General features: G+C 44.1%; 1 protein-coding gene across 1 annotated transcript in view; it reads left to right on the forward strand.

Moving 5' to 3' along the window:
* LOC126188257 (uncharacterized) overlaps positions 1-26517 on the forward strand; it is a 317657-nt gene that overhangs the window by 50896 nt on the left and 240244 nt on the right. The gene's annotated exons all lie outside the window — the stretch shown is intronic.

The following is a 26517-nucleotide window of genomic DNA, read 5'->3' on the forward strand; positions in this document are numbered from 1 at the left end:
AACAGTGCTATGCATTATTGATTGAGGATACATTCCGGGCCTTTGATGGCAGTGTTACCAAGTTCGACGTCCTGTTTCTACGAAAAATGTAAATTTTTGTACTGTTAATGTGAAAGGAATCCGACAGTGGCGTTGAGGCGATTGAATTTTTTGTTCGGCCTGTATGCTGGTATTGCTGTACGTGTTTTAAAACTTTACTCTTTAAAAAGCTGTACAGACGTCATAAACATACTGATAATAAGAAATTTAAATTCGTGAGCCTCCATGGCCAGTGTCAGATGGAATAAGATCAAATGGCTCTGTGCACTATGGGACTTAACTTCTGAGGTCATCAGTCCCTTAGAACTTAGAACTACTTAAACCTAACTAACCTAAGGACATCACACATATCCACGCCCGAGGCAGGATTCGAACCCGCGACCGTAGCGTTGGCGCGGTTCCAGACTAGCGCCTAAAACCGCTCGGCCACACCGGCCGGCTCGAATAAGATCATTACGGGCTTTAGGCTGGGTCATTATGAAAGACCAAAACAACTTAAATGCTGACGTGTCGAACGACTTTGCAGCGGTTCTCTTCAGGACGATTAACTGTAGAATTCGGGTGACTTTTGTAGGCCAATAAGACAGTGTTTCGCGGCTTGATAGACCACTGATTTGCTGTATCAATTTGTTCGCCTCATCTTCACCTGCAACACTTTGGTACGTTGTGAACTGTTATCATTTACCTATATATTGCCTTATTTTGGTTATCAAGTACCTACTGTAATCACGTTGTAGGATGCCATTGGATAATAGAAAGTAAAGATTACATAGAGGACTGGCTGTACGGTAGGCTATTCCTTGTGCTGCTCTGGCAGCTGATTGGTAAGCTACAACGAATCGGCAGCTTGTACCCAGGGGTAGTGTTTTCCTGCAGCTTGACGCTGATGCTGCACGGCTATTCTCTAGCAGTTCCTTGTTTATACTGTTGAACCCGGTTCACGTGGAGTTACCGGATGGCGAACACGCGGCCAGGTTGGCTGCAATAGCACGCAAACAGACCGTCGGCAACTTGTAGCCATCATCCTGCTCATGCTGTTAGGACGCTTAGCTACACCAAGAAGAAATGCAGATGATAAACGGATATTCATTGGACAAATGTATTACACTAGCAATGACATGTGATTACATTTTCACGCAATTTGGGTGCATAGATCCTGAGAAATCAGTACCCAGAACAACCACCTCTGGCCGTAATAAAGGTCTTGATACGCCTGGGCATAGAGTCAAACAGAGCTTGGATGGCGTGTACAGGTACAGCTGCCCATGCAGCTTCAACCGATACCACAGTTCTTCAAGAGTAGTGACTGACATATTGTGACGAGCCAGTTGCATTGCCACCATTGACCAGACATTTGCAATTGGTGAGAGATCTGGAGGAGGGTGTGCTGGACAGGGCAGCAGTCGATCATTTTCTGTATCCAGAAAAGCCCGTACAGGACCTGCAACATGCGGTCGTGCATTATCCTGCTGAAATGTAGGGTTTCACAGGGATCGAATGAAGGGCAGAGCCACGGGTCCTAACACACCTGAAATGTAACGTCCACTGTTCAAAGTGCCGTCAATGCGAACAACAGGTGACCGAGACGTGTAACCAATGGCACCCCATACCATCACGCCGGGTGATACGCCAGTATGGCGATGACAAATACACGCTTCCAATGTGTGATAATGCCAAACACGGATGCGGCCATCATGATGCTGTAAACAGAACCTAGATTCATCCGAAAAAATGACGTTTTGCCGTTCGTGCACCCTGGTTCGTCGTTGGGTACACCATCGCAGGCGCTCCTGTCTGATGCAGCGTCAAGGGTAGCCGCAGCCATGGTCTACGAGCTGATAGTCCATGCTGCTGAAAACGTCGTCGAACTGTTCGTGCAGATGGTTGTTGTCTTGCAAACGTCCCCATCTGTAGACTCAGGGATCGAGACGTGGCTGCACGATCCGTTACAGCCATCGGATAAGATGCCTGTCATATCGACAGCTAGTGACACGAGGCCGTTGGGATCCAGCACGTCGTTCCGTATTACCCTCCTGAACCCACCGATTCCATATTCTGCTAACAGTCATTGGATCTCGACCAACGCGAGCAGCAATGTTGCGATACGATAAACCGCAATCGCGATAGGCTACAATCCGACCTTTATCAAAGTCGGAAACTTGATGGTACGCATTTCTCCTCCTTACACGAGGCATCACAACAACGTTTCACCAGGCAACGCCGGTCAACTGCTGTTTGTGTATGAGAAATCGGTTGTAAACTATCTTGATGTCAGCACGTTGTAGGTGTCGTCACCGGCGCCAAGCTTGTGTGAATGCTCTGAGAAGCTAATCATTTGCGTATCACAGCATCTTCTTCCTGTCGATTAAATTTCGCGTCTTTAGCACGCCATCTTCATGGTGTAGCAATTTTAATGGCCAGTAGCGTATTTCGGTAGCCTGTTATTTTTTCGCTGCCGTATCAACGGCTGTCGTGAAAGCACACGAGGTTCCTGAAAACTATAGTTCAGCCACAGTCCTGGTGATGGCTCAGCTACAAGTGGTTTGTTGTGTCGCACCAAGCGTGTTCGCCAGCCAGAAGGTCCGCATGACCCGGGTCTAACAATATAAACAAAAAGCCACTAGAGAACTGCCGTGTGGCAACAAGAGACCACTACCCCTGGGTACAAGCTGCCGGTTCCCTATTGCCGACCAGTCACTTGCCAGGGTAGCGCCGGCAGCAGTCTACTGTACAGTCAGTCCTCTATATCAATCTTCATCTTGTATCGTCCAATGGGATCGCAAAATATGGCATCTGTAGCCACCTGACAACCGACGTAAGACAGTAAATATTGGGAGACTATCACCAGAACTAGTAGTTAGTCTGAAGAAGAACGCTTCAAAGACAAACGAAACGTCGTCATTTTAGTTGTTGTGATCTTTGATAATGACATGACCTGATACCAACAAATTTATTTACACAAGGGATATGTTGTGCAGCAGAAAAGTGCTGTACAATTGCACTTCGCCGGCCGAAGTGGGCGTGCGGTTAAAGGCGCTGCAGTCTGGAACCGCAAGACCGCTACGGTCGCAGGTTCGAATCTTGCCTCGGGCGTGGATGTTTGTGATGTCCTTAGGTTAGTTAGGTTTAACTAGTTCTAGGTTCTAGGGGACTAATGACCTCAGAAGTTGAGTCCCATAGTGCTCAGAGCCATTTTTGAACCAATTGCACTTCTTAACTTTTAAACAACACACGTTTTCCCCAACACTTATCCCTGTGTCGGGACTTCGGCAAATATCATTGAGCCCCGTATTTGGTGGTTTCTACATTCCGACGTACCTTCTATGAATACAAGCTGTTTCTAACCACCAACATGTTGAGCATATTTCGAAAACGCGACGTTTTTGGTACGATTTGTTGTAGTTAAATATCAAATAATGACATCTGTGGTTTCAGCCTTCAAATATTTGTAAAAATTGTGTATCATGTAACAGACGCTGCTGTCGTGTTGAACTGTGCAAAAGAAACAGTGACATGAGTCTCAACGTTTCCGTAAACTAAAGAAGCCTTTACGTTACTGGCCAGCAACATAAAGGCTTGTCGATGGAACCTATGTCACGCTTTGGTAATTGCACCAATGATATAATAGACGAAATCTACACTACTGGCCATTAAAATTGCTACTCCACGAAGATGACGTGCTACAGACGCGAAATTTAACCGACAGCAAGAAGATGCTGTAATATGCAAATGATTAGCTTGTCAGAGCATTCACACAAGGTTGGCGCCGGTGGCGACACCTACAACGTGCTGACGTGAGGAAAGTTTCCAACCGATTTCTCATACACAAACAGCAGTTGACCGGCATTGCCTGGTGAAACATTGTTCTGATGCATCGTGTAAGGAGGAGAAATGCGTACCATCAAGTTTCCGACTTTGATAAAGGTCGGATTGTAGCCTATTGCGATTGCGGTTTATCGTATCGCGACATTGCTGCTCGCGTTGGTCGAGATCCAATGACTGTTAACAGAATATGGAATCGGCGGGTGCAGGAAGGTAATACGGAACGCCGTGCTGGATCCCAACGGCCTCGTATCACTATCAGTCGAGATGACAGGCATCTTATCCGCATGCCTGCAACGGATCGTGCAGCCACGTCTCGATCCCTGAATCAACAGAGGGGGACGTTTGCAAGACAACAACCATCTGCACGAACAGTTCGACGACGTTTGCAGCAGCCTGAACTAAGAGCTCGTAGACCATGGCTGCGGTTACCCTTGACGCTGCATCACAGACAGGAGCGCCTGCGATGGTGTACTCAACGACGAACCTGGGTGCACGAATGGCAAAACGTCAATTTTTCGGATGAATCCAGGTTCTGTTTACAGCATCATGATGTCGCATCCCTGTTTGGCGACATCACAGTGTACGCACATAGCAAGCGTGTATTCGTCATCGCCATACTGGCGTATCACCCGGCGAGATGGAATGAGGTGCCATTGGTTACACGTCTCGGTCACCTCTTGCTCACATTGACGGCACTTTGAACAGTGGACGTTACATTTCAGATGTGTTACGACCCGTGGCTCTACCTTTCATTCGATCCCTGCGAAATCCTACATCCTACAACAGGATAATGCACGACCGCATGTTGCAGGTCCTGTACGGGACTTTCTGGATACAGAAGATGTTAGACTGCTGCCCTGGCCAGTAGAGATGGGCAAAACTGTTCTTTTCAGAGATTGGATCAGAACTGTTCACTCCCTGAAATGAATAAGCTCTTTTTCATGACTCACCACTCATTTACAATATAAAATAAATGGAAGGCACATTGCCCTTTAAACTTGGTTTATTCCAGTACTATACCTGTATTTTGATCTTATTTGATCCTATTTTGAAGTAACACAGATAATGAGTAAGAATTTTGTATTGTTTATTGAAATTTCCACGATATGACAAAGTTTTTGATTATTGATTTATTTTGCACTATCGTGGTTTTTTGGGTGATCGGAAAATGTTGTAACTTGAGATTTACATTAACAATATATTTGGCTATAACGTATTAAAATTTCATTAACCTCATACAAATACATCGCAAGCCATATATTTTTAAAGTGAACATTTCCTTTCGAAGACGCCTAAAATCGCAAAATCCGTACCAGAATAAGAAAAAAAAATATAAATTTGACTGTAAAACGAAAGTGCTGCATATAGCCTTACGCAGAATAAAACAAGGAAAATATTGGTGTATCACATTTTGCGATACGTTTATCGGTTCGCTCGTAATTAAAGCGTAAATTCGAGTGTCTATAATAAAAATCCTATAGTAAGAGGAGTCATCAGGAACCTAATCTAATCAGTTTAAACAAATAAAAATAAAATAAAAACAATTGATGTATACATAACATAATAATGTAATATACATAGCGGCATTACTACGAAGAACAATATCCAGTGGGGACGAACTCCGATGCAGAGGCGCTGAGTCGAGCAGGTCGAGCCGCGAGCTGTATTACTGCGTGAGCTGAGACCGCAGAGACCACAGTGACACCTGAGTCGCTTTGCTCGACGCTCTGGCTAGAGTCGAGACGGTGGGGCGAGCGTTGAGCGGGCGAGTTCCGAGGGAGGGGGTAGCGGTGAACTTACCCGCTCCGAGGCAAATAGTTCGTTCCCTTGCGAGCGGGTTTTTGCAAGTAGTTCCTATGTTATCCGCTAGGTGGCTCTCTGTCCTGTTGCTGCATCAACTGCCCAGAGGGCAGGACGTGCGACAGAGTGCGATGCGAAGTTACGCTGCGCCAGACACTGCGCGGCAGACGACGCACAGAGACGCCACGGCATATGTGAAACACAAAATCCAATGGGGCACTGCACAATGCAGGCAGCCAAGGTAGAAGCTGGGCAGAGGCCGGCGCTGGCTGTGTTGTGTGGCGTGCACTGTGCTGTGACCAGCAGAGGCGCTGCTGATATGCTCCGTCTCTCTCTCTCTCTCTCTCTCTCTCTCTCTCTCTCTCTCTCTCTGCCGTGGGAAACGTTTGGAGCTACCGTTCTTTTTTTCTGAATCACTGATTGTTCACTCCTTTGAAAGATTGAACTCTATGAATTAGTTCAAGAGCGGATCCCCCATCTCTACTGGCCAGCACATTCTCCAGATCTCTCACCAATTGAAAACGTCTGGTCAATGATGGCCGAGCAACTGGCTCGTCACAATACGCCAGTCAGTACTCTCGATGAACTGTGGTATCGTGTTGCAGCTGCATGGGCAGCTGTACCTGTACATGCCATCCAAGCTCTGTTTGACTCAATGCCCAGGCGTATCAAGGCCGTTATTACGGCGAGAGGTGGTTGTTGTGGGTACTGATTTCTCAGGATCTATGCACCCAAATTGCGTGAAAATGCAATCACATGTCAGTTCTAGTATAATATATTTGTCCAATGAATACCCGTTTATCATTTGCATTTCTTGTTGGTGTTGCAATTTTAATGGCCAGTAGTGTAGATCGGCTCCAATAAATAACGGATTTTGCGACTGATTGCTGTCCTCCTCTAAATTTAAGATATAAAATTTATTTACTGATCAGAATTTGAAGAATTATCGAACCAGAGAGACAAGGTATCATTTCATTCGTCACCTAGTTAATGAAAGGAAAGTAATAGATTACTGCACACCATCCAGCAGGAAGGCAGCAGAAATTCTGACCGAAGTATTACAGTTTTTGTATTGTGTGTGTGTGTGTGTGTGTGTGTGTGTGTGTGTGTGTGTGTGTGTGTGTGTGTGTGTGTTTTCAATGCTCATGTATTAATATTCTGTTGAGGTTGTGTTTTGACATCATAGAATCTCGTAGTGAGCCTATTGCACTTTATATGTTCGATGAGCTTTTCAATTTTGTCGTGCTTTTGAGATTTAAATTAAATATTTTATTTTAAAAATGGGTTAGAGTGTTTTATCAACAATATCGTTAACTCAGATGAGTGCATTTTCTGAAGTACCGTGTTTTTTCCTTGTTTCTTTGTTCAGTCTGTACCCGTTAGTTGGTGCCCCCTTCTCTTCTATTCGGTGCCAATCGCTAAGCGACGATAAGATTAGTTCGAGGTCGTAAATATCCCCCTCGTTGATGATGCAATCTTTCAGCCATGGCTGCCGAAGCGGATGAAAGGATATTCTACTGTCATCGAACATAGCGCCACCAAACTGGCAATTATCTCCACATGTATTGGCTGCGCTTCGACTATTGAAGAGAAACTACCCTCTCAGACGCTATACTTTCCGATCTTAACAATACGTGATCAATAATACTTAGACAGAAGGCATGTGCAGTGCTTAAGAGGACCATCTCTCGCTTCGTGGCACAGAAATAAAGTTACAGTGTAAGATAACGGATTTGTTCTTATAAGGAAATTTCTGCTCCACGTTATCTGATTTTGATAAGCGTCAACAGTTTAACTGTTCTTCCCTGTCACTGGTATTATCTGTCCCGAATATTCTGTAAACTAATTTAGAGAGCCAAGGTCGCAGGCAATACATCTCTTGCATTTCCTTCGTGACATCTGTCTCTGTTCTTTAGATCTATTAAATAACCGATACAGCTTATACCCTAGAGCCGTCGATCCCCTTCCTCCGCCTCACTAGTGATTATCATCAGTCCTGCTGCAACTTGGAACTGTATTTGAGCACTACTAGCAGCGATATTACTGTTCATCCGAAATGTTTGTTTGCTAAAGTTAAATTATCGTGGCAAGGCTACACACAGTATACTCTCAAGGAATTCCAGAAATAAAAAATAAATTTTGAGGCTAATCTGATAGTTGCTTACATGAAACATCTTTATCGCTACGATTAGGGAAAGTATATCTCCTGTTGGATAGGTTCAGTTGTCTAATTGGAAAGATTTTCTTTCCAGGAAAACAAAGTAATCTTTATTGTAATGCAGGAAATGATGCAAAAGGCCACTGCTGCGGTGTTATCGAACAGTAATGGATGAAACAATGTAATCTTTTCTTCGCGATGTGTGACTGTTGGCTTACCTGTATCTGTGTAGTGTAATTACTGTGATGAGTATACAGTTTAATATTTTGTTGTTACTGTTAATGCTGATGAGAAAAGGAATGGGGGCGCTAAAACTCGATGCCGGCACATATACAGGGTGTTACAAAAAGGTACGGCCAAACTTTCAGGAAACATTCCTCACACACAAATAAAGAAAAGATGTTATGTGGACATGTGTCCGGAAACGCTTAATTTCCATGTTAGAGCTCATTTCAGTTTCGTCAGTATGTACTGTACTTCCTCGATTCACCGGCAGTTGGCCCAATTGAAGGAAGGTAATCTTGACTTCGGTGCTTGTGTTGACGTGCGACTCATTGCTCTACAGTACTAGCATCAAGCAAAATGGTTCAAATGGCTCTGAGCACTATGGGACTTAACATCTGTGGTCATCAGTTCCCTAGAACTTAGAACTACTTAAACCCAACTAACCTAATGACATCACACACAGCCATGCCCGAGGCAGGATTCGAACCTGCGACCGTAGCGGTCACGCGGTTCCAGACTAGAACCGCACGGCCACCCCGGCCGTCTAGCATCAAGCACATCAGTACGTAGCATCAACAGGTTGATTGGGCCCCATGTTCTTCTACCTGTGCTGCTAGAACATGTGCGTTTACAAGTACGACAGAACATGTGGTTCATACACGATGGAGCTCCAGAACATTTCAGTCGAAGTGTTCGTACGCTTCTCAACAACAGATTCGGTGACCGATGGATTGGTAGAGGCGGACTAATTCCATGGCCTCCACGCTCTCCTGACCTCAACCCTCTTGACTTTCATTTATGGGGGCATTTGAAAGCTCTTGCCTACGCAACCCCGGTACCAAATTTAGAGACTCTTCGTGCTCGTATTGTGGACGGCTGTGATACAATACGCCATTCTCTAGGGCTGCATCAGCGCATTAGGGATTCCATGCGACGGAGGGTGGATGCATGTGTCCTCGCTAACGGAGGACATTTTGAACATTACCTGTAACAAAGTGTTTGAAGTCACGCTGGTACGTTCTGTTGCTGTGTGTTTCCATTCCATGATTAATGTCATTTGAACAGAAGTAATAAAATGATCTCTAACATGGAAAGTAAGCGTTTCCGGACACATGTCCACATAACATATTTTCTTTCTTTGTGTGTGAGGAATGTTTCCTGAAAGTTTGGCCGTACCTTTTTGTAACACCCTGTATAAGCGGGCGTGCTGGAAAGTAGTGCCTCCGAATTCTTTATGCGAAAAATCTTAAGGCTTTTTAAATAAAACAAGCTTTACAAGCGTTTTACGTCTTTATTCTTCATGCCCACATATTTTCAGTCCTCTGCCGTTACAGGGTTCTGAATTGTAGAATGTAACATGGCGGTGTGTATCGTAACTATGTCGGCACGTGAGAAAAAAGCGTGCTGTAACTTAAATTTCTAATTTGAATAGTTCGTCCACACATGCAACACCCTCTCCTTCAGCATCACAATGACAGACCTCGCACGAGTGCTGCAATATCTGCAACCATCCGACGCCTTGGGTTCACTATCATCGACCATCCTTCATACAGTCCCGACATGGCCCTATCCGATTTTTTTTTGTTTCCGAAACTTAAAGAACAGCTATGAGCACTTTACTTTGATGGTAGATGTGAGGTTGACGCCCTGTCAACATAGTTAAACGTTCTACAGTGGACGTATCAACAAATACGTTTCTCATTGTGAGAAATAAATTCGTCAACATGGTGGCTATGTTGGATATAATAATGGCTCTGAGCACTATGGGACTTTAACTGCTGAGGTCATCAGTCCCCTAAAACTTGGAACTACTTAAACCTAACTAACCTAAGGACATCACACACATCCATGCCCGAAGCAGCATTCGAACCTGCGACCGTAGCAGTCATGCGGTTCCAGACTGTAGCGCCTAGAACCGCTCGGCCACCACGGCCGGCGCTATGTTGGAAAATAGATATGTAGACAAGAAGATGAATAATAAAGTTTGTTTCATTTAAAAAGCTTTAAGAGTTTCCACATAAATTTGTAGGCACTATTTTTCAGCGCGCCTCGTAGCTTATGCATCGTCCATCAATTGTAAGAGATCGCATCTGCTGACTTTCATTACTGAAACTGGTAACTGAAATATTTGTTCTCTGCCTCTCCGCACTGATGTTTTAAGGGTTCGCAAAAACTGGTACACGCGTCATGATGATCACTGCAACGATGTTATCAGCATTTGGTGTATAATGTAGGCTGGCAGGTGCCAGTCAGTTGTCGTAAATATGCAGTGACACATATCACGATTTAAATGTTAACCATTTATACTTGAAGATCTGTAATTATTCCTTTTAACTATTGGTCAAGGACAGAGTTCGTAATTTCCAAGCTTTTGTTTTGGAATCATCTCTGCTTTAACCAGAAGTTATTTCGGGAAGCTACAGAATATGTAAAACCGACTATTTGAATCCCATTGTTTCCCTAAATAGGTTCAACGGTGACGACTGAGACCATTCGTTGGGAGGGATCTCCAGTTTTCGTGAGGTATTACTTTTCAGCACGTCCTAGTACATGTAAATTCACTCATAAAGGCTTTGTAGAGGATTCATCGAATCTCTTTCAGCCCACTTCTCGACAAGTCCACTCACGAATAACACGTGGGAAAAACGAACACCAAAAATGTTTGCACGCTAGCTCTGGTTTCTCTTATTTTATTAGGACGGTCATTTCTGCCTCTGTAGATGGAGGTTAACAAAATATTCAGGCATTCAGGCGAAAAAACTGTAATCTAAAGTTCATGAAAACAGTCGCCGCAATGAAAAACGCCTTTGTTTTAATTACTGGCACCTCAAGTCGCGTATCATATGCGTGACACCTTCTCCCCTATTTCACTCTAATACAAATGGAGCTACTCTTCTTTGAAATTTTTCGATGCCCTCTGTCACTGCTATCTAAGGATCCCATACAGCGCAGCAGTAGTCGAGAAGAGGACGGAGATGTGCTTGAAGGCATTCTCTTTCGTAGATCTGTTGCGTCTTCCAAGTGTTTTGCCAATAAAATGCAATATTTGGTTCGTCTTCCCCTCAAAATTACTCCTCTCGAATAGCACCAAGGTGGCCCACATCAACATTATTTCTTACAGTGTGCTACACTGTTGCGAGTCGTACATCTTTCCTTGCATGTACGTTCGAATGTATGTGTTGACTGGGCAACGAACCTGGAAATTTCATTTATGGTGTGGTCTTCGACACGTTAAAACTTGATAGCTCCTTCCTGCAATTCTATTACTTTCCCATGATGACCCTGACTCTATACAACCGAGTGGCAAATACACATCACTTCAATGCCATAACTCGTTCTTTACCATCTTACCGCTCTAAAGCGACCAATGCCCTCTTTTGAGGGGTGACTTTTATCCAGTGATCTACATCAGCATAATCCGTTAAGACTGGCTTTAACCACACATATAATAACAGGGTAAACATTGTGTTTTTAATGCTACTGCTTAACGAGCATAGTGACATTATAAACTGACGAGTGTGGTGTTTTTTACCTCTATCATCACGTGAGGAACAAGTTCGTAAGGACACGAACATCGACAAAGACCGTAAGAAATCGTGAAAATAAAGTCATTAACTAATTTTAGTGGAAGGGATCTTCCTAAATTTTCATAAAGCCTGGCATTGTCAGGTATGGAGAAAGCGGTATTCATGTAATTTATTAAAACTAAATACAAAAATCTTTTAATGCATAGACCGCATTTACATAAAACAATAAAAATAAATGATTAGCTAGTTTCGGCTGTAAGCAGTGGCGGATATATATGGAGGACCCCCCCCCCCCCCCTTGCCGGGGGGATCGACTTAATGTCTTAGTTCTGTTGAACACCCACCCTGACATTGATTGTTCTATTGACGATGTAATTAACCAATTTGCCAGGAAAAAAAGCAAGAATACAAGAAATAGCCTCAGAGAATCCTCTTAACAAACTAAATATACATACATCACGTAACTCGTCGGTAACGAAATAAACTGTTAATACTTCCAGCCAGACTGACTTGGTTAACCCTATTCGAAGTCAAGACATAACTGACCTATGAATGCATATACTGAATATTTGTTCCATAATTGACATATTGACGTTTTACTACGAGTGACAGGTTCTCTGTTGTCTCCTTCAGATATTTTAAATATTTTTTTTTATCCAGCATGTCACAGAAAAAATATTTGGTGCTGAGGTATTTGTTTTGTGTAATTCTGCAGGTTTACGGTCTTTTTACACGAACGCATGTCACAAAATAACTATTACTTTTGGTATTTCCAGTTCGTGTCCAACCGACATTTTGCATACACAAGGTAGGTTACATAAAAAGCACAACAAAAATTTTTATCTAGCAAGACTGTGATGCAGGTTCAGTTTCACATATGGTTTTCTCCTCCGATGTCAAGTCGTTTTTTACCAAAGAATTAGTGTATGCCTTTATATTTTGTATCTGTTCAATCATTTTAATCTTGTCTGTTTATTTGGTTATGAGGTTTTACTTAGGTGCTTTTCCGTATTCTTTCTTTTTTGATTGTTTACAGATTTGAAGATGGTTATCTCTTACAGCCGAAAGTAGCTAGTCATCTTTTATGTAAATGCAGTTCAGGCATTAAAAGTTTTTTGTAAAAAGAGTTTAATTTTAATAAACGATCACAAAAAATTACGTAGTTGCGAACAGTACTCTATCCAACGATTTAATATATGATTGAAGCAGACGAAATGAATTAAAATTTGTGCTGCGGCCAGGACTCGAACCCAGGTCTTCTTGCTTGCTAGGAAGAAATGCTAAACATTACACTACCACAGCACACTGGTCATTATTACTGCAAGAACTATCTAAGCTGAGTACCCTCCCCAACACAAACTTCAATTCATTTTCCCTTATATATTGTCAAAAATTATAAGATCTATAAGATCACCGATGGTACAAGGACGGCCCGTTACGTCCAATGTTGGGATGGTTGCCAATATCGGAGAGCCCTGGCAGTAGTGACAATATATAAAGGAAAATGAACTGAGATTTGTCTTGGGGAGGGTACTCAGCTTAGGGAGTTCGTTCAGCACTGTTGACCACTGTGCTGTGGTAGTGGAATGGTTAGCAATTCTGTGTAACTAGCAAGAAGACCCGGGTTCGAGTCCTGGCCGCAGCACAAATTTTAAGTCATTTCGTCTGCTTCAATCATCATCGTAGATAATAAAAAGAGACTTAAATGTCTCAGGTAAACATTTAATTATAAGATTTAATATATGTTTTATAATACCCAACCATCTAGCATTGTTGGATACTCCAAAACGTTTCGTAGTCGAAATCGTGGCCGGTGGTAAATGTTTACACCATCGCCAGCCAGAACTCATATGAAGAGTTACCCTGCAGTAAGTGACTATTTTATGTTCCTACAATATGCATCTTCGCAAACGTTCCTTTATTCTGGTTCTACGTATATCACAGTCTCGTACTTCTACTCCACGGCAACATCGATGTCTGATTTAGCCCCTTAGAAAAAATCTTCGGAGACGGGATTCGCATCCTTCCTTGCCAAAGAGACAGGCGCAACAATTCAATATCATTCTGAAGAAAGCCAGAACACGTAAAAATTATGTTCATAGCAGAACTTTATCCAGGATCGTGCGTCGCGAAATCTCAAAACTAGGTTGCCATTCGTGCTTAAATTAACATGAGTTCCCCGTTCGGCATGATCAGATCCTGGGTTGGTTTTTTTGTGATGTAGTATGCTGCTTTTTCTTTCATTTTGCATGTAAGTGACGAGTAATGACATTTGTGCTCGTGGCTGTTGAACATAATCCCTGTCACACTTCGTTTGCTCTGACGCCAGCGTTATCGTGTGAAGTTCTTATCTGTTATCTATATAATGCCACTTAATTCATTACAGTATCTTGAATAATTTTAAAAATGTGAGCGCTTTAAATTACAATCAATTCCGCGATGTGTGTTCTCTTGTCACGTTCCACTAAACGGGCTAAAACCACAGTTTTTGTTTTCTTTTGTTGTGAGCATGTTGGGTTTCTTGACTAATTTCACTGATGACTCTCAGATTACCAGCCGAGTAATAGCACGTGACCAGTTTCTTTTTTCTGTTCGGTAACTGATGCTCTTCGCGTTTATGTATGGGTTCCTTTTCCTGCTATTATTTTACGCAGTATTTCTCCTTCTATGCATTGTAAGAACAAACTGTTTCTTGGAATTGTTTCTCTCCAGTTCCTCCAAACCTTCTTTGGGTTCCAATAATCACTTCCCCACACCTGTGTCATTACTGTCGTGCTTACTACGCAATCGTTGTTTATTCATATTAGATTTCTGCACCAACTCACTTTTTACTCGGTGTATCCCTTCAGCTACTTCGTCCAGCTGCTACAGCACTGTGGTGAGCTGATGGAACTCTTGCCCACGTTTGCGACATAACGCACCTATCTGGACATTTCCATTTCGGTAAATCACGAATTCTTGTGTAAAACCGTGATCCAAGTTAACAGGAAACCTTATCATGGCCAAATAATACAAACTGTTAAATCTTAATAGGCAAAGCGAAACAGTTATCATTTAAGGGAAAAATTATAAAATTAGAATTAGACTTACATGATGCAAGCCTTGAACAACTATCAAATTTGACCGAGCGGGGTGGCGCAGTGGTTAGACACTGGACTCGCATTCGGAAGGACGACGGTTCAATCCCGCGTCCGGCCATCCTGACTTAGGTTTTCCGTGATTTCCCTAAATCACTCCAGGCAAATGCTGGGATGGTTCCCAATCCTTCTCTAATCCGATGAGACCGATGACCACGCTGTCTGGTCTCCTTCCCCAAACCAACCAACCAACCAACCAACTATCAAATTCTAATTGTCTCGGGTATACCCTCAGACACGAATACGACGTAGACAGCGATTAGTTTCTCAAGCGTGTGTGGTACAGTCGAACAATGGTGAAAAGCTGCCACATTTACACCTTTCTGAGCGTATTGTCATATCGTTGGCTTGGTTGCGGAGTATCTTTGCGAGCAGCTGCTTTTGCAGAGTCGAGCATGGGACGCGGAGCTGCTATGTTGTGTTGTGGGTAGCTCTGCATGGAAAAGACGTTATTATGGAAGTTAAAGTGTGGCTACAAGTGCTATTATTGTGAAGTAATGAGATATGGAAGTGGATTCAGTGAAAAGTGCGTAAAGAAGCAATTAAATATGAGCAGTGCCGTCGATAACGTATTTGAGTATCCGCCCGTTTGCGTGTCGTACCGTACATCATCAATCATCCGCGTCGTGTTCTGCCTCCCAGAATGAAACTAATGTGAACCAGTAAAATAGTTTACCGCAAAAGAGAGCAATCAAGTGCCAGTGTCTTGTAGCGTGCTTGAGAACGTGCGTTCAGTCATCGCGTTTCCACATCATCAACAATCAGCCGCGTCGCGACGTTTACGCGCACGCTCGTACGAGTGAGAACTGTGAACTGTAAATTAACTTTTATAAACAGTGTTCTATTACAAGTGTCGAAGAGGACTGGTACCAGATATCTGTGTGTACGTGACGAGCGTAAGAACGTTCGTTCGACCATTCGGCTTCTGCATGATCAAAAATCACCCGCGTCGCGTCGGTTAGGCGGCGTACGCTCGTCCAAGTGATAATTGTGGCAGATGATCATCATTGCCTATGTATCTATCGCCGAAGGTCGGCCAGATTAAGACTGTGCAATACGTGTGACGGCGTGAAGTACAATTGCGACAGACATTAACATCGTCAAGAATACTGTACAGTAATAAGGGAATAATAATTATGACCTCTCATCAAATCAGCAAGAATGTTAATTGGCATCAACACTTACGACTTAGTGAAACCTGCGATTTTCTTATCGTCTCAGAATATAATTATTCATACCAGACGTAGGACAGTGTTGTGTTTAGTGATGAGTGGCTCCCCTAAACCCGCTTGCATATTTATATACATAATTTCAAGCAAGCTAGCAGTAGTGTGGAGCAGAAATAATACGACCGCCGCAGGAGTATCAGGTACGTGGCGTGGACAGGGCGCACGGTCAAATCGTGATCAGTTTAAGGGTCCCCCACCAGTTGTACCCCCGGGCGTGTTACACCCTGATGGCGTTATAACAGTCAATGACAGTTTTAACCCTTCTGCACGGCAATGACGTATAGATACCAAAAGCAAACGATCGGAGCTGAATTCAAGCAACTGAAGTGAAGTACCTGAAAGTAGTCCAATGTGTAGCAGACTGGACGACATCTGCAACGACCCTAATAATAGAAAAATCGAAGAATACAGGTGCAATTAGCCTAACCTTTGAGTGGGAAATGAGCGACTACCAAATGAAAGTAGTAAGTACTCAGTATCTGGGCGTGCAGTTCTGGGTTCGCTCGTCTTCTATACTGACGGTCCTCTGTTCTTCGAGGTTTCAATATTCTCCTGAGAAGTCTTCGTTCGCAAGTCCTAGACTCCTAAGTGATCCTGTTCTTAAAGTGTCCAGATTTTCTGCTGCTGTTCATAAGGCTTCAGGGCGGTTCACTGAAGGGCAGTATCAATTTTGTATTCATCGAATGCTTCTTTTTATTGTAGATGTTAATACTGAGATTTTATGCTAAATTAATATTGTTTATTAGCTCTTCCACATAATCTTTCCTACCAGAACAGCTTCAATACGTTCTCCTAAGTATTTAGCTCTTCCTACCTTCAGATTTTTCCTGCTTCTCGTATCAGCCATCTAGGAGCTGTCTTGATGCTTCCCAAGTACATTTGTCCCCACGTTGGAGCTAGTCACAAAGGCATCCAACAGGCTACCCTCTGCAGCTTTGCATCTCTCATGACACACGTATCTCTCCGTTTATCCAACTGTTAAATCATTACAGACTAACTCCGCCGTCCCACCTAGGGAAAGTGACTGATCGTGGCGATTCACAAGAATATCACAGATTTTTCCTGAAACGATAAGAGGGGGGAAAAAGGAAGATTGGGGTTTACAATTCCCTTAACATCGAGGTCATTAGAGATACAGTACAAGCTAAGAATATATCAAGGACTGCCATTTTAAAGGACTATCCTACCTATTGTCCGCAGCGAGTTAGCGATATCGCGGAAAACCTAAATTTGGATGGCCGAACGCTGATTTGAACTGTAGTCTTGCCAATGCAAAATCATAAAGGAAAACCGACAAAATGCAGGAGCAACAATCAGTCACCTGACAAGCTTCATCGTCCAGGCAGGTGACCTTACACACTGATCAGCTATAACATCATGACCATCTACTTAATAACTATTATGTCCACCTTTGCATGGATAACAGCGGCGATGCATCATGGCATGGAAGCAATGAGGCCTTGGCAGGTTGCTGGAGAGACTTGGCACGACGTCTGCACACACGGATCACCTAATTTCCGTAAATTCGGGGTTGGAGGGCGAAAAGCTCTGACGTCACGTTCAACCACATCCCAGATTTTTTCCATCGGGTTCAGATCTGGTGAGTTGCGGGGTCAGCACATCACTTAGAACTCGCCACTGTGTTCCTCGAACTATTCCACCGTACTTCTAGCCTTGTGACAGGGCGCATTATCTTGCTGAAAAATGCCACTGCCGTCAGGAAACATGATCGTCATGAAGGGATTTACGTGGTCTGCAACCAGTGTATGTCACTCCTTGGCCGTCATGGTGCCTTGCACGACCTCCACTGGACACATGGATGCCCCTGTGAATGTTCCCCAGAACATATGGGGTCGCCACCAGCTTGTCTCTGTCCTGATGTACAGGTGTTAAGGAGCTGTTCCCCTGAAAGACAACGGATTTGCTCCATCTCATCGGCATGATAAAGAAGGTATCAGTTTTTATCAGGCCATGCAAAGCTCTGCCACTGCGCTAACGTCCAGTGCCAAAGAGCACTTGCTCATTTCTGTCGTAGATGGCCATGTCGTGATGTGAACACTGGCACATGCATGGGTCGTTGGCTGTGGAGGCCCATCGTTGGAAGTGTTCAGACACATTTCCACTGTGCCCAGCATTGAAGTCTGATGTTAGTCCCGCCACAGGTCGCCGTCTGTCCTGTTTTACCAGTCTACCCCCTCTGCGATGTCCGACTTCTGTAATGAGGGGTGGTCCCCCAACCCCATGACGTCTGGACGTGGTTTCGCCTCGTGTTCAAGATACTCACCACAGCACTTCTCGAACACTTGACAAGTCGTGCAGTTTCCGAAATGCTCGTGCCGAGACCCAGGGCCATCGCAATCTGCCCTCGGCCAAATTCAGGTAGTTCGCATGCCTTGCCCCATTCTAAACACGGACAGCACGCGTTCGTTGATACTACATGCACAATGCGTTTGTCTAACTAACAGTCATTCCTCGCTAGGTGACTCTGCAATCACCTGAACGGGTTTATATCGATAGCAGGTCCATCGTCATAATATTCTGGCTGATCAGTGTACACTGATACGCTGCTTAAAGCGTGCAACAAACTGCGCTCTAACGCAAATGAGGAGGTCGCGAGTAACCAGACGGGCCACAGAGTGCACATCAGCACTGCACACGTGACATAAAGTGCTAAAAAGATAGCAGTAGTTAATTTCTCTGCAGACGCTGTGCTATCTGCTGTGGCACTAAAAAACATGAAAGGAAGAAAACAGTGATTATTGGTAAGAAACTTGATGAGAAGATGGGAAGGGAAACTTGGCATTCCTTTGAGAATAACTTCTTTTAGAGGACGAATACAGCTGTCGGAACTGAGGATCAGTGAGTATAATTATCGATTCTTACTTGACCTTGTGAGACATAAATCAACAAATCAGAACACTTTGATGAGGAAAGCAATTACATTTTTCGATAAGTTATCGGCTACTGTAAGATTTCATGTCACTGGCGAATCGAAGTCTGTCAGAAGCTACACTTTTGGTACAGAAACATCTCCATTGCCAGCACCGATTCTCCTCGAGTTCTTAATGGCGTGTCTTTTTACTGTGAACACAGTAGCTTTATTTCCCTTTTCATTTCATGCGGCATACACTGTAACGTGCAGCATATTTAGTTTGTTGCTGTATCATATTTGTTCTTGTTGTGATAGTCTTTACTTCTGCTCTCAGAAAGATACCGCTTCAGTTTTTGTGTAACGTTTGTTGAAGTTATTATGTTTTGATTGGTTACAAAGTTATGTCTCAACATAAAAAAGGAGTAATAAAAATAATAATCAGTGATAATGATAATGATGATGATAATAGTAATCAGTATATAGGGTGATCCAAAGAACGGTTACAAACTGACAAGGCACATCGAGCTTTCAACAAGGCTCAGTGATCACGGTATCCCGAGTTCGATTCCCTGCCGGGTTGGGGATTTTCTCTTCCCGGGGACTGGGTGTTTGTGTTGTCCTCATCATTTCATCGTCGTCATCATTCGTGACAGTGGCTAGATTGGACTGCGAAAAAAATTGGTCTATGTTAAAATTCGGAATTTCTAGCGGCGCTGATGACCGCACAGTTGAGCAGCCCCCAAACCAAACATCATTATCATCAGTGATAACATAGGAACGGGCGTCCGCAAAGGCCATCCGGTGCTACTAAATAGCGTTGCAGTTATTTACTCACATGTTACAAATGGACGCCCACTACAGATGCTCGAAATTTTGTCCACATGCATGAGACGCTTCTGACATCGACGCTGCATTAAACGGCGCATCCTCTCAAAGATACCTGGTGTATCTCGAAGACGTCCTGCTGCCGCAACAATCTTACCTACTGAGTCCCCCGGCCAAGTAACAGGTGTTTCATACGCAAGGCTCTTCTGATACCCTCCCACAGGAAACAATCGACTGGTGACAGGTCGGGTGATTGGGGTGGCCATGCGACTGCCCAGCTGCAACCAGTCCAGTGACCGGGAAAGGTTGACCGTAGATGTGCCCTCAGTAGTCCGCTGAAATGCGCAAGAGCTCCATCGTGCTGAAATCTAATGCGGCGAATAGGCATGGGGACATCATTCAGCATGTCCGGCAGAAAGTCTTGCATGAATACTTGATACGTGCGACCTTCAAGTCGGTAGAATGTACAGCTCACTTCAATAGTCCCTGACGAAGTCATCCCACACGTTAAGGGTAAATTTGCGTTGTGAGGCATGCACACGTATAGCATGTGGTTACACATCCCACCAAGGATGCAGGTTGTGAACGTTCATCATACCACCTCGAGTGAGAACCCACCGTCATCGGTGAAGAGGACACTCGCAGTGAATTCCTGCAGAAACCACAACGCAAATCCCGTGCGCTTGTTGTATAGTCCGCCGGTTGCTATGCCTGGACGCGTTGGAAATTAAACAAATGCAGCCCTCCGTCGTGCACAATTCCCTAAACGGAGGGCTGGGGGTTATCAGTGGCGCGGGATACACCTCGTGTACTTGTTGACGGCATACGCCCTACCCTTTCGCGAACGCTTTCTGCCGGCGAAACTGTCCGTGTTGTACGTTGGCGACCAGCAACCGGCTTACGCACGTGGAACGAGCTGATATCGCACAATCGGTGATGCAGGGTGGAGAATAATGTGTAGCACGGCACCTTTCTATCGGGATGTTCCGTACGATACAATCGCACGGCTTCTCGTCCATTGCAGTTGGCCGCTTCATAAATCAAATGCATCTCAGCCATTTCGCCATACGTGTAGCTATAATCTGTTTATCAAAAAAATAATAATAATAAACCAGATGTAAACATTGTACTGTGTATTCTTCAGCGTTTGCTGGAACCTCATTGGATTTCCGTTTCACGCGTGACTGCAGCCAAGTTGTCTCGAGTGCTATCAAGTACGATAATGAGGGTACGTTTTGTGCTGTTGCTACAGTCTGGAACCGCGCGACCGCTACGGTCGCAGGTTCGAATCCTGCCTCGGGCATGGCTCAGAATGGTTCAAATTGCTCTGAGCACTATGCGCCTTAACTTCTGAGGTCATCAGTCGCCTACAACTTAGAACTAATTAAACCTAACTAACCTAAGGACATCACACACATCCATGCCCGAGGCAGGATTCAAACCTGCGACCGTAGCGGTCGCTCGGCTCCAGACTGTAGCGCCATGAACCGCACGGCCACTCCGGCCGGCACCTCGGGCATGGATGTGTGTGATGTTCTTAGGTTATTTAGGTTTAAGTAGTTCTAAGTTCTAGGGGACTGATGAACTGAGAAGTTAAGTCCCATAGTGCTCAGAGCCATTTGAACCATTTTTTGATGGTGATCTCTTCCGTGCAGGAGGACAACACAATCGAACTATTATGGGAATCAGCGAATTGCTACGAGTATTTATGATAATGGGCAGCGGTACGACAGCAGTAATGTCAAAGTAAGTTGGAAATCAGTCGGTCAATGACCGTGTCCGTATGGACGAGCCGGTCAAGGCGACCGTGCGCAGCAAACTGAAAAATCCGATGTGGCACAAATTTTCAACTTTTCCAATTGATTAATTTCAGTGCCCAATGGCAACTAATGTCTCCTTTGTTTCTATTACTATGGAAGGCGAATAAAAGACGGATTTGTCAGAAGGACTCTGCGAAAATGCAACGAATCTATGTAGAAATCGCATACTAGACGCCAATGTGACCAGTTCTAGAATACTGTTCCACTGTTTGGAGTTCTTATGAAGTAGGTACGACAACAGACGCCGAACGGGTTCAGGGCGCGCTACAGGATCGTAGTAGTCGGTATTACCATCCAGTGTAGCTGAAATGCTCGAGGAACTGATGCCCTTGCCATCACTTTCTCCGGATCTCCCACCCACTGAAAACATCTGCTCATGGTGAAACACGTACATTTTAATTATATCGAAATAACTGAAAGTAGTCTGAAACACAACTGTTAGAATGGGAATGGCATGTGAACGTGTATTTTATCTCGTCGCTCTTGCAGTTTGCCTGCACTTAACTTTTCTAGACTGCGAGAATGTAAATTTAATTTAGCTGTCAATAAACTTAAACCAAACCAAAACTGCATGAATTTAAGTAACACAAAAACTGAATCTGATACAACACTATTGATTTGATACTTGCCCTGGTAATAAAACAAAACTTCATCTATTTGAAACTAATGGTTCCTGTCTTTCATGAATGCTATTCCTGATACCTCAAGATTTCTTACTTTTATCTGCGCAATGGTAACGCACTTCGCACTGCCCTCTCTTAGTGTTTTAAATTGTATAGTTAACAATCAGCTACTGTGCAAGGGTGTTGGTTAGCACACATTTCAATTAAGTCGAATATGACTGAGACACTAGCATCTTGAGAAAAATACGAGGGCTGCTCAATAAAGAATGATCATAATGTTGTATGGTCGTAATTTCTTGCGCTAAAATTTAATCTTATGGTATTCTGTTAGCTTAATGTGCAACAAACACGCCGTAGTAGTTTCATTGTAGGGACTCCTGGTTACCGCCTGTGAGAGGCATGCGAGGTCAGACATGTTCAGTATCGCCTACCGCTGCAATGGAGGTAAACACGCGAGCACTAATATGCAGCTTTTAAATTCTGCTTTAGTCCCAACAAATCTTCATCTGAGGCCTATACAATGTTACAGGTGGCCTACGAGAGTCTGTTCTTCCCTACAGCACAGCTCGAAGGTTGTTTAAAATGTTTAAAGAGGAGAGACAATCAATTTCAAAGGAAGGTGGGTCTGGTGCTCCAGTTACTGCTCTGACGGAAGAAAACATCCAGACTGCTGCTGTAATTGTGAAAGAGAATCGACGAATTACCCCAAGTTCACTTTTTGAAATACTGAACATTTCATTGGGTGCCACCCACAAGCTGGTGACAGAAAAATTACGCATGACACGTGTTTGTGTGCGATAGGTTTCAAGATTGTTGATTCCTGAACAAAAGGACATTTGCGTGCAGGTCTGCATGCAGTTAAGTTGATGTTAGAGGGAGATCCGGAGTTTCTTTCAAATGTAATCACTGCTGGTGAAACTTGGCTACATCATTTTGATCCTGAGAGCAAACAGCAAAGCTCAGTGTGGAAATCTCCTTCATCACCAACCCCCAAAAAAGCAAAAGTGATTGCTTATGCAGGGAAAGTTATGGTCATCTCATTCTTTGATATTCATGGCGTGGTTTATCAGCATGTTGTACCTGCACTCACATCAGTAAGTGTACAATACTACAGGGATGTCCTAAAAATATTGCAAGTCCATATCAGGTGTAATAGACCACATTTCCGTGAAGCAGGCTGGATGTTGCACCGCGATAATGTGCGGTCGCATATTGCCAATGTTGTTGCTGAATATCTTGCAAAAACCTTCATGATGTACATCCCTCGCCCTCCCTACAGTCCGTATTTAGCCCCATGTGAGTTTTTCTACTCCCTAACATGAATCATCAGGAGCAGTGGTGAAGGCTGCGGAGGCGAATTTGGAGGATCTCTAAAGAAAATGGTTTCCAGCATGTATTTGAAGACCGGCAGCAACGCTGGGACAAGTGCATCGCATTCATAGGAGACTACTTTGAGAAGGATCATCAAAATTATGAGGATGAGTAAAGGCATGTTGTCAAAAAAAATTATTATCATCTTTATTGAACAGCCCTCGTAGTTAATCAAAAATGACATGGATCTGAGAACTGGTATTGACTTGGCGTAAGTAACAATATGGCACTAACTTTAAAACTTGTATTTTGACTCTTTGAAAATTAATAATGCTTGTATTGTGATGAACTATAGCATAGGGCTGAAGCAGTATGGAATGGCATACCCGCATCCGTCATCTAGGCTCAGTTCAACTCTATGATCATCCAAGACAGACCCGTCCCGTTGTTTCTCCTAGACGTGGCAGCTCAGTCTATTAAATTTCCCACCTTGCACACTCCCAGATCATCTACAAGTTTAATTATGTATTCATCCTACAATACTGTGCACCGATGAGCCAAAACATTATCACCAACTACTTAAAAGCGTGATGGTCCATCTCTGGAAAGCAGATCAGTAATGGTTCTGCGTATCATGGATTCGACAAGTACTCGACAGGTTTCTGGAGATTCATGGAACCAGATGCCTACACGTAGGTCACACAGTCCTCGTAATTTACGTGCGGTTGGTTTCATCATATTCAGATAAGCCGAATTTTATGGCCAAGACACAAAATGAGTTGCCTCTCACGCTCCTCAAACCACTGTAGAACGATTCTGGCCTTGTGACAGGGAAGATGACATCGCTGTTGGGGAAGACATCAAGCGTAAGGTGTTGTAGGTGGTCTCTAATAATGTTCACGTAGTCCACAGCTGTCATGGCCCCATGGAAACCCAGGTGATTGTCCACCATAATATAATACTGCTACCACCGGCGTGTGTCCATGGCGCGCTGCACGCTTCGAGCCTCGATAACAGCGTACGTACAAAGACCATCGACCTGGTTTAACAATAGACGGGATTCATCCGACCAGGCAACACGTTTCCATTCATCCGCCGTCCAATTTCGGTGATCCCTTTACCACTGTAATCATAATTGACGATGTTGTTGCGTCAATATGGGAACGTGTACGGATCCTTTGTTGCAGAACACCTTGTTCAGTATTATGCTCTGAACGGCGTGCTCCAAAACATTTGCGCCTGCACCAGCACTGGACTCTGTCGTCAGATCTGCCACAGATCACCGAGTATCCTGCTTTAGAGAGCGGACAAGCCTCAGAGCCGTATGTTCCGTGATGAGCTATGGACGTCCGACTTCTTGCCGTCTACTTGTGGTTTCGGCATTCTTCAAGCACTTTCCGTAGACGCTCACGACAGTAGCACGCGAACAGCCAACCAGCATCGCCGTTTCCGAGATTGTCGGTTTCAGGCGCTGGGCCGCAACAATCTGGCTTAAGTCGGCGGATTTCCGCATTTTGAACCACTTATCGTCGCTAGAATTAGTCCCCATTCGTCTCTGCTCCGACCATGTAGGTCTCTTACCGCCTCACGTGCGCCCAACCTGGCGGTGGGCATTCGTCGTAATGTTTTGGCCGACCAGTTGTGAGCGTGTGGGTGCTATTCTGTCATTCTGCGCAACAGATTAATCTGAGCTGTACCCTTTTCCCTGCGGCTCCTGCAAGATGCAATTTCCACCCCCACACTACTACGGAAGTCAGACAGACTCTCCTAACGTTCTAAAGAGAAATGCCTGAAAAACTTTTCAGCAATAAATATCTTCTGGAGTAGTCCGCTGTAAGGAAATAACACAAAAATTCACAAAATTTCTTACGTAACTAGTGGGATACTTGGGTACTGGAGTAGTGCTAGTTAGTGTAAGAAAAACATGAAACTAAGGAAAATTATTTATTTTGCAAAAATTCTGAGAAATCACGATAGCATTTTTAGTTATGAACTGAACACGTTATTTCCTGTTTGTTTTCAGAATGTGAAGTTACCTCTCAAGGATAGGATTCGCTAATGAAATTTCTATACAAAGTTTAAGATTGTTATTGACTTGGCAGAATGGCTGAGAGCCGCGCTTACTCAACTTGAATAATTATCCATTAGAATGTGCTAGGTACGGCCGAGGCTGTTGCGTGTGAAATGCAGTGAAGTGTATTGTTGTGGAGGAAATATTGGGCTTGCAATAGCTGTAGCACACAATACCGTAAGCTGCGATGACTGCTGTCTGCGCCGCTCGCTGCTGACAAATTAGATAACTCTTGTTCTATCTGGATTGACCTTCGCCAATCAAACTCTCCCTACGCCTTGATGAAGTCAAGGACACCTATTCGCCCCTAGTCTAATTATTGGCATGGTACACTGGTCAGATAACCAGTCCACCGCGATACCACTCAAAAATTCGCTCGCAGGCGTTTAACTATAACTCTGTCCATACACACCGCACAGTAAGTGTGGCGGCCAACACAGTGAACAATGCTTAATCGCAAGGACTCAATATAGAGTTGCACTCCGATCCGCTCTCGACAGAGGTGCTCTCCCAGTGAAGTACTGAGGAGAGACTTGTTCCTCGCTCTTTGAGTACACGTACGAGCGCGCACGCTATCGTTACGTGTTCTCGCTCCAAGAGCGACAACGGAACGGCCCCTCTCCACGCCAGACGTGAAGGGGTGTATCTTTCGGTCTCTTCCATTATTCCTTCAGCTCAAGGCGTCAGAAATATCATCTGCCAATCAGCATTGCTCTTCTAAAACGGGAGAATGACGTTTCGTTTAAGGTGACCAATCTGGAAATCGGTACCATTGGCGTTTGCTATCTCCCTGTGAAAATCTCTGAAACTGCATGCTATTTGTAAATAATATGTAGGCTGGGCGCTCCCACACAATGTAGCAGAATTTGCTTGTTAGCCAAACATGGGGCCATTCCTCCTTTCACTCGGGCAAACACTGTCCGCTCCACAGGCGGCTGACGGCTGATGTAGATAGCGCCCTGTGAAAACCTCTGAAGGGACCAGCGTCCTGGCATGTGGTGATTGCCTCTCCCGAACTAAAAGCTTTTGTGACCATCGTGTCTTGAATGTGTGTG

Source organism: Schistocerca cancellata, chromosome 5 (genome assembly GCF_023864275.1).
Source record: "Schistocerca cancellata isolate TAMUIC-IGC-003103 chromosome 5, iqSchCanc2.1, whole genome shotgun sequence".
Lineage (NCBI taxonomy): Eukaryota > Metazoa > Arthropoda > Insecta > Orthoptera > Acrididae > Schistocerca > Schistocerca cancellata.